Below are 10255 nucleotides of genomic sequence, written 5' to 3'. Positions count from 1 at the left end.
ATTATTATAATTATACATATATTATTAATATTATAATTTTTTATCAATAAAATTGATGTGTTTATTGGTAATAAGACATATATTGATAAAAGATATATAGATTAAAATATATAGATTAAAAGTTCTCGCTTTATAAGTATCAAAAGAAAAATCAATTATCGTGTGACGTCAGAAACATTTCGCGCGTGAAACTTTGTAAATGCATCGCAAAATAGTACACTTGCGATAGTCAGCCATTCTTGGTCACAATGACTTTTCCCACAAACATAGTACATAGGTACTTTCCAGCAAGAGAAACAGATGACAGTATAACACAGTGAATCATTACATTCTTGCTGTTTGCCAATGTTATTTGCTATAAAGGTGAAAATGATTCACTGTATTTCACTTTGTTATCTATGTCTCTTACAGGGGGAAAGCACCCAATATCTAGACCGAGTATTCGCAGTTATTTGTGGAGTAGAGTTCAAGGTGCACTTAGAAAAGAACTCGTTTTATGTTTTGTGTTCTCTTCTACTTGTATTCCTTCCGTTCTCTCTCATTCGCGTTTTTCTTCTCACTCTTTTTACGCATGAAAAAGAGAGAACGCAAAGAGCGCAAAATAAAATGAGTCTTTTTCTGTATGTGCACTCATTCCTCAACACATTTAATCTAGATATACTAAATCCAGTTTTTTCCATATGTCGAAACTCCATTTTATTTCGTGAGATCTACGGAGATTACATTCGCTTCCGCATAGCAACTAAACGCGACACAATTTGACACGTTGCACATACAACAAATGCATAATGCGACTACCTGCATATGCATGAAGTCACGAAACATATATATGTGCACGTACTGCGATGTATGCGCGTCCAGGAACACAAGAGGATAAACTCGAGCACCAGGTAAACAACCGCGCACCACAAAATGCCGGAATCGCTTTGGAACATCAGAACGTTGTAACTTAAGTTTTATTGCTCTGCCGTAAGGGTAATAGTAATAAAATAAAAAATTCACCGCAACCACCAATTTCGCAGCGGAATACTTATTTTCCTTCATACATTCCTTGTTGCACTCGATAATAAAATTCTCCAGAAATGTTAATATGGTATTATCATAAAATTTATTTGTTTTGCTAGAACTTTTGCACTTAAAACGAGATAAATGTATATTTGAAGCATGGAAAAAAGGAAAGCGGAGATTTTGTATGCAAAAAGTGCAAACAAAACAAATAGATATTTTTATTTACAAAAAAAAAAATTATGATTTTATGCAACTTTTCTCTCTTACGAGAGAGAGAGAGAGAGAGAGAGAGAGAGAGAGAGAGAGAGAGAGAGAGAGAGAGAAAGAATGAATTTTATCAATTATACTGAGTTTACAGTTAACTTCAGTCACGATTCTCCCGGTCACTATAATAAATCAACTAGTTCAAATAGTTTTCGTAATTCAATCAGACCACTATTACATTCTCGTAATTATTTCATCGCTCGTCACGGTGTGTAGCAGACAAGCGTGACTTTTACACTGAACGTTCTCTGCTGCGGCGCCAATAAAATGCGGCCGACAGCCGAAAGTACTTTATGCGATTGTCAGGTGCGAGTTAACGCACTCGGGAATAACGCGTCGGTAGGTGAAATTGGTCGTAAATTCTACGGTTCAGAAATCTTTTTATCTCTTAATGTAGCTCTCCCACGTCGTTTCACGCGATATCTACTACTACCGTTACAAGATAAGGGATGCCGCATCCTCCCTTCTTAATCTCCGCTTTTTTACTTCGTTTTTTGATGCGCCAACTCAACGGTCGATTTCTTTAAGCACATATTTTTCTCTCGACGCGAATACTTTTCTTACATTATTATAATCATTATTCGTCCGCAAGACGTTTGCAACTTATTACGTATTTGCGAATATTTCCAAGATTGTTACGTATTATAATTTAGAAAAACAGAAAGCTCTTGTTATTCAAAATGTAGAGTATAATTTACGTAAAAACTCTGCGCCAATAGCTGACTATAACTGGATTATTGATCGGTCGAAAATATCGTATATTTGCGTAACATTGCGTCATAGTATCGGAAAAAAAACTGTATTCATTTCTGCGAGAGAAATATATTTTTCCTAAATAATTATTGGCGTGCAATGTTTGGAAAATGTGTGAGATATGTGTGTGTGTGTTTGTGTGTGAGTGTGTGTGAGTGAGTGTGTGTGAGTGAGTGTGGTGAGTGAGTGTGTGTGAGTGAGTGTGTGTGAGTGAGTGTGTGTGTGTGTGTGTGTGTGTGTATGCGTGAATTTGCTACCTTTATCCTTTATACTAGACTTTTTCTTTCTATTATTAAATTGTTATAACTATAAAAAAAATTGTATTTTATTAACAAATAAATTGTAACATTGGACAGAATCAGTTAAAAAGCTTAAAAAAATATGATAGCCAAGAGAAGAGCGTTAGTTAGTTTTTATGCTTTTTGTTTTTATAATGTAACAATAATTTTTTGAAAGGTCAATTAAATTTTTCAGGAAATTAATAATATTTAATAAAAATGCCTATTATATTATTATTATATAAATATGATATTATAAAAAAGAAATATATTATTAAGAAATATACTAACTGTCAAACACATTATTCATGTATGAACTTATTTCCATTCTCGAGAGCATTCTAGAGAGCATTATTTAAATATAAATGACATCAAATTCTCTTCGAAAAATTGGTGTCATTTATATTTGAATGAAGGAATTTTCTTGGAAACAAAAGAGTAAAAAGCATTATTTTTTATGGCAATTTAAAAAAATAAAATTAAATGTCATTTGTATATGGATGACATACAATCAATGTGCTTGTGATCGATGAAAAATTTAAAAATAATTTTTATATAAAATTTAGATAACTCTCTTTTAAGAATATTATATAACTCTACTAAATCCTTCCGTGACATAATATGTTTATGATTTCCCATTGGCACTGAATATAAACGGATATGACAAGTAGACCGCAGGGACGTTCAAAGAGAATGTAGATATTAACATCTAAATCCCTATTACATTTCCAACTCCTGCAGAAGCAATTTCAGACGTCAGTCATGATAAAGAAAATTGTAAAAAGAGAAAATAAAAGAATTTTTAAAACAAGTTAAATAAGATATCAAGAAGTCTAAAGTAAGAAGTAATTGAGAATAACAAAGAATATAAACCTTGACAAAATTATCCGAAATAATTAATGTCCTTTAAAAACGTACTTAGGTTTTATTTTATATTATCGTTTTGATGCAGGTGATGGAAGATGTAAAGCATTATAAAAAAAGTTAATAAAGATGTTACAGAGTCACCGATAAGCGGAAATTGGCACGAAGGAAATCGATTGGTATTGCGGAGAAAAGGGAAGAAAAATGCTGGTTGCATCACGATAGAAACTATATTTCTCCGTCATGTTACTCTTTTCTCCTAAAAACGTTTTGTTTTGGTGCATCTTTTTATCCGATGGAATCGACGCATTTATTTGAACTTTGCGAAATACGTACATACTTGAAAGACGCAATACAAGAAAAAGGAGGAGCTTGTGACCCAGGTTATCAATGTGAATATAAAGCAGCCAATGCAATAAAAGTCATAAACCATTTCTTTTATACGCTTTTTCTTCGTCTAGATATACAAACTTCGTTAACGAGTTAAGAAAATCTAAAAACAAAGACTTTGCATGATGACCAGTATCGTCGAGGAATTTTGAAAGCAGATATAAATTAAACAATGATAAAGAAAAAAATAGGTGCAAATCATAAAAAGAAAAAGGCCTTTTGTCCTTGCGCAAAAAATGAATTTACTGGCCTTTGTTTAAATCTGCAGAAGAGAAGAAATGCAAGAAGCATGGATGAGAGACAAATAATTATACAGTATAATTAATTAGATATATACTTTGCATATTTTCAATAGTATAAATAGATAAAACATGCTGTTAATATAAAGAAAATAAAAGAAATTAATTAATTTTAATGTAAAAAAAAAAGAAAAATAAAATAATATATCAAACATGACATATATAAGCTGTCAATTATAATATCAATTTATAATAATCAATTTTAAATCATTTAAAGTTTTATTTAAAATTTTGTCTTAGAATTACGCGATATTAAATAAAAATATTTTTATATTTTGCGTTCCAGTATCGTTCCTTCATTGATAATAATAATAATATATAAAGAATAATAACAAGTATTTATTTGATTATCATTTGTCATTTTTAAATTTTGCAATTTCAATGAATGAAAAGATATTCAAAGATAAGATATTTTTCAGTAATATTTTCCACTGAGGGGTAATGAACCGTTTGACAGGTGTCATAAATCTTAAAGAGTTTCCTTAAAGAGTTTCTTATCACTCAAAGGTAATTTCACAAAAGCAGAACGTCCTTGATGCCACGTACACAGTGCATCTTGGAAATTAATCATAGACTCTTGAATTTGTCTATTGAGGGCAAGTAATCCTTGAAAAATTAAAATATAATTCAGCCACATTAAGACAAAACTGCAGTGTGAGGAAAGAACGATTTCTTGACAACATAGTTTAGTTGAAGTAATAGAAAGCAATGAAATTATTAAATAAATAAAATTAAATAAAATATAAGTAAAAAATAATTGTTAATATGAAAGCCGATATTAGAAAAGTGTATAAATAAAAGTTTACTACAATCGTATTTAAGTATTATAAAAACACGCCAAATTACAACATTAAAGTGAAATGTGCCGTATGTAGTCAGATAAACGCAGTTAAGAAAAGTGGTAGTTTTAAAATAACGCGTCTGTATTATATACATTACAATTAGTATATGTGCATTACAATTAGTTACATTTAACGTCGTCTTCTTCATGTGCCTTGTCCGTGAAGAACGTTGACAATCAGTAACATAACTTTCACTTTGCCTATCACTGTTCTAAAGAGAGATGTACTGAGCCCAAACCATTGTCGGAGACAAATTCTTCAGCCATGATGTTCTCCTCCGACCGGGATCATATTTTCCGACAAGCTTGCCTTATATTATAAGATGCAACAAGTGATATTTTTGATTACGCATTACATGCCCGAAATATTCCAATTTCCTTCTCTTAATAGTGTCAACGATCTCATCTGCTTTTCTCATTCTCCAAAGCATTTCTGCGTTATTTATTCTATCAGTCCAAGAAATTTTCAGTACTCTGCGATAAATCTACATTTCAAAAGCTTGTATTCTCTTATACAAGAGTCCAAGCTTTTACACCATATAATAAAATACTGAAAACAAATCCGAACTCGTAGACCTGCTTAATTACAGCTAACTCATCAATATTCTCCTCATCTTTCGGAACGCATTCCGAGCGTGTTAATTTAAGTGGTAAATATCACTTTATTTTATTCTCATTCTCGTATCACATCCCTTTTTATAAAAACTTCTTATCTTTGTGTATCCTTGTGTATCCTTCACCTAAATCACTGATCATAATTTAGGAGACTGAATGCTCTTTCGTCTGACATTTCGCCTGCGCACCATCTGAACTAATAGTCAATCTGTTGTACAAACTAGGCAGTCATATAACACGTATAATGTTTCTAGAGATACGCGTTTTCAAGAGATACGCGTGGAAAATAACAATGTGTTTAAATTAGTGTATTAATAAATTATTGCGCGTTCTTTATATTATATATAATTAGAAATTATTTTATCGTTTACTATTACACTGTCATAGAAAAGTATATTTTATATAAAAAATAAATTAAAATTTTCAAAATTATTACAACTTAAAGGAATTATAAATACAACACGATAATAAAATAAATTTACGTAGGACAATCTAACGTGAAGAATGTTATGCTGTTCCACCAACAAGTAAGAGACGATATTAGATTTCGTGATAAATGTTGCTCGAAATTATACGTTAAACGCAATTCAAATTCATTACACAGCCTTGCACTTAGCTGGAAACCCTGTAATTTGCATATTTCTCTCTGTAAGATTATTCGTCTCATCACTGAATACGTCGTACAGTTAGTTGAGCACAGGACAATGTCACAGAAATTTACATTTTATTACATTAGCAAGTATTATGTCATCCAACGTTATTTTAATTTTTCTCCCGATTTCTAGTAACAAATATACATTAGCATTAAATGTTTAAAAAGTTTATTCCTTTGCATCGTACATAGTATTTTTCAAGCAGAGATTTAATTCGACCAAGAGAAACACGATCCCATTGTTGAGACAGACCACAGCAGAATTACCATAGCAAACTTAGTGAAAAGTTTTTAGTAGAAAGCAATAACCGACCGTTCTGTGAGAACATTGCGAGAACGCCTCCCTAAATGTATTCATTTGAAGAGAAACAATGTTCCTCTTTTTAAAAATTCACTTAATTAACCACGAAGATACAAAAGGAGATGAGAGAAACTAATAAGCTAATAACGTTATCAAAATTTCTTAGTCTTTATATAGGAAAATGAAAAAATTATAAATATAATTATTTTTCTTTGCGAATATATATACAGTTATACCTAGAATAATACTTAGGATTCATTTAAAACAACTGCGTAAATAATATAACATCTAGCTACTCCCTCCCCCCCCCCCCACATTATATAGCACATTATTATGTAATTTATTCATTAAGATTTGGTTAAGTGGGGAGGGGAGGGAAGGGCAGTTATATAGACGTGCGTAAACCAAAGATAAAGAACACACTAAGAGTTTTACGCTACCCACGTTTCATATTCTCTAAGTTGTTTTTTTAAAGCCGTCTCAGTAGATCTCTTCAGTGATGTTCGAAAGTCTTGAGAGCTTCTTCCTCGATGTAATTGGGCATCGACTAGAGATTGAATGTGCGTCGAAGAATAAAGTAGTTAATGGAATTGATACATTTCAGACAAAATTTAAAATCTTTAAAATCTTTTTGCAATTCATATTTTTTTAATTTTTTATTTCACTTTTTAAAGGTTTAATTAATTAATCACGAGGACATGAAAAGGGAAAGAAATTAATAAACTATGTTACTGAAATTTTTTGATATTTATATAAGAAAATGAAAAAATTTTAAATATAATTATTTTTCTTCGTAACATACAGTTGATAATTTGTAGAATTTATTTAAAAAAGTAAATTTTGAAGAATAGATATATGATCTATATGCCTTTGGCAACAATCAAAGATAATAATTTCTCAATAATCATTAAGAAACACTGTAATATTTATTTTTTTGTTGTTAATATTTATTGTCATTTATATTTATAATCAATTTCATTTACCAGTCAACAGACTGCGTAAATAACCAAAGACAAAGACACATAAAAGTTTTATATACTACTCACGTTTTATGTTCTCTAGATTGTCTCTTTTTTAAGCCGTCTCAATAGATCTCTTCGGTGATATTCGAAAGCCTTCAAGGCTCCTTTCTCGATGTAACTGGGCACCAACTAGAGACTGAATGTGCGTCGAAGGATAAAGTAGCTAATGGAATTGATACATTTCAGACAACAAATAGTCTAAAAATCTTTAAAATGTTTTTTGGATAATTTTCACAAAATGTTTTTAAGATAAATTTTAGACGTTTTTAAAACGTTTTGTGTCTCAATTTTGGACTTTGTGTTGTCTAGAATCTCATGGATTAATTACCGCGACTATATATTGCTCGATATATAATTTCTTCTGATATAATTTTTATTTGTTGTTGATTATAAAATTGATAATAGCTGACTAACTTAGTCGTATTACGTACCCATACGAATTTAGCGAAAGACATTGACAATAACCTTGGTAAATTTATAAGCATGAGGAATACGTAAGTCTCCACATTTACAATTGTTAAGCTTATTATAGATAATTAAATTAACAAAAAAAGTGTCGTTTATAATTTCAGCTATCCTTCTTTTCTCATTGACTGAAGGAGGGGATGGTCAGAAATTATATTAAAGTACAAAATTTTTTTTATTAGTTTAATTAACTGATAGGATAAAAATTAATTAATCAACAGGATAAAAATTCCACATCCGCGAAACAAGTCGTCATGCTACATAAGTATAGAATTAGAATATTTTTATCATTTTAATAATATCTTTGTGAACATCAATTTATTCTAGTAACTAGTCAAGAATTTTAATTATTGGCCAGCATTTGGTCAGTTAAGTGCTTGTTTAGATAATAACTAAATAGAAATCTAGCTAATTTTTAGGGAGTTATTAACCAGCTTCTTGCTAATTTCTAATGGTCATAAATAAAATTAATCGTAAAACAAAAACTGAATAAAACGTATTTGTTCAGTTTTTGGCCAGTAATCAGTTTTTCCCAGATATTTTTCTATTTGAGTTGTAGCATTAGAAATTATTGACCTAGACATTTTCAATATTCTATATGCTTTTTAAGTTATAAATATCAATGTAAAATACAATACTTAGTTTTGTAACATTTTGTAAAATTTAAAAGTTCTCACTCAACACCAACATATATACACATTTCGTAGAAATGTCAAGGATATTGGATGCGTCCTGTTTTCTAAAACAGGACTTGTCCTGTTATAAATTCAATAGACTTCAATCTAAATCTTACTATATATATCTGCTATCTAAATCTTACTATATCCGCATCCCGCAATAAAATCATAGTTTTTCAAAATCAAAATTTTTTCTAATAAAATAAAAGATAATAATGTTCTCAAAAAAATTGCGCATTATGATAATATGATAAGTTATTTTATAAATATAATATTATAGGTATTATTGGGTTGTCCGGAAAGTTCGTGCCGCAAAAGATTTAAATTTAATAAATGTATACTAAAATTTAAATCTTCTGCGTTTCAATTTTCCTTCAAAATCGGCACGAACTTTCCGGACAATATTTTATACATTCGATGTTTTTATAGTATTTGGTATATTTAGACAACACAAAAGTACAATAATTATATTTGATTTTATTAAAAACTACAAATTATTAGTTTCTTTCTATTCTGGTTTCTAAATCTTTTGTACCGATAATTTTTGATTTTAACTAACAACTACAAAAATTAGAGTTAGTTTTTAATATTAAATTGTATAGAAAAAAGGCACGTATTTATTTATTTATTTATTTATTTTATTGTTGGATTTAAATTGAATAAAATATAATTAAGAGACTTAATTATTGACCTGATTTTCGTTTAAGTTATTTTATAATTAATTATGTAAAAGTATTTCTAGCGAATGTACATTTCGAAAAATCTTTTTAACCACAAACATAATTTCTGCATCTTTGACGCAAAGTCTGGCTTTGCATAAATGCTTAGAATTTGTTACGCGTGCATGTTTCTGCTTCGATACGTACTAAAGCATACGTACTAAAAGCGTAGTGACATAGAGATACATACGGATTTGAACAAATACGTCAGCGGTAACTCTGATATATCGATGGATTATAAATTCGGCGGCGCTACTGGAACAGGATTTTCCTTCTCTCTAACAGAATCCTTCGGTAAGGAAATTTTGCTGTCGTAAAACTCGTGCATTCCAAGAGATGAGCCGCCACAATGACGAACTTCTAACTGCGTCTTACGTTCAGAAAACGACCATCCGCCATTTGCCATCGCGAAAAGTTCTTTATATGGTAAACCATTATTTCACTTTATGTAGCCGCGTTAGTAACGCGTAGTAACTACAATAATGATCTAGAGATGAGATTTTATAAGAATTCTTCCAGATTATTTGGAAAAAATGTTCTGTTACGAGAAATTGCTCTTTTTTACGCAATTTTTAATATACAATAAAAATGTAATTTTTTATTAACAAAGTTTCAGTCAAACTATGAAAGTAATAAAAAAATAAGCGTAAATAAATTAAGTCTAGTGATTATAAAACTATTGTAAATTATGATATAAAAATCTATTTAATAATAATGTTACATATAATGTTCTATATAATGTCTTTTATAATGTAATAAAATATTAAAAAATACATTATTTTGTTAAAATAAAAATGTCTATCATATATATATTTTTAAATACATAGTACTTTTAAACGCAACTCGACATTTTGGACAAGAATGTGGATCTGTAAAATTTACAGCATCTTTTGTCCACCTGATAAACGGTGCTGGATTCTCGTGAGAATCTCACAATAATGGAGTAAGCGCATTGTGGCGAGCACAATGACAATCTTGTCTGGACATCTTAATAAAAACGAGTATCTTTAGCGATTCAACGGAATTTGTGTGAACACATATCAGCAAATAAAAACGTTATTAAATAATGAAGTAGTACATATTCATATAATGTTTTGGAAGTATTTT

The 10255-nt window shown here is 29.9% G+C and overlaps 1 protein-coding gene across 2 annotated transcripts in view; it reads right to left on the bottom strand.

The window, feature by feature from the left end:
• The window catches only part of LOC108689097, a 135713-nt gene that overhangs the window by 30080 nt on the left and 95378 nt on the right, over positions 1–10255 (bottom strand). Inside the window, exon 1 of one of the 2 annotated variants that reach the window (XM_018195726.1) lies at positions 1003–1040. The exons of the other annotated variant lie outside the window; for it this stretch is intronic. The gene's annotated coding sequence lies outside the window, so the exon portion shown is untranslated. Of the gene's footprint in view, positions 1–1002; positions 1041–10255 lie in introns of those variants that run through there. 2 annotated transcript variants of the gene reach the window in all.

This window comes from Atta colombica, unplaced genomic scaffold, assembly GCF_001594045.1.
Source record: "Atta colombica isolate Treedump-2 unplaced genomic scaffold, Acol1.0 scaffold254, whole genome shotgun sequence".
Taxonomy (NCBI): domain Eukaryota; kingdom Metazoa; phylum Arthropoda; class Insecta; order Hymenoptera; family Formicidae; genus Atta; species Atta colombica.
The sequence above is the reverse complement of the archived record's forward strand: the minus strand, read 5'-3'. Positions and strand labels throughout refer to the sequence as shown.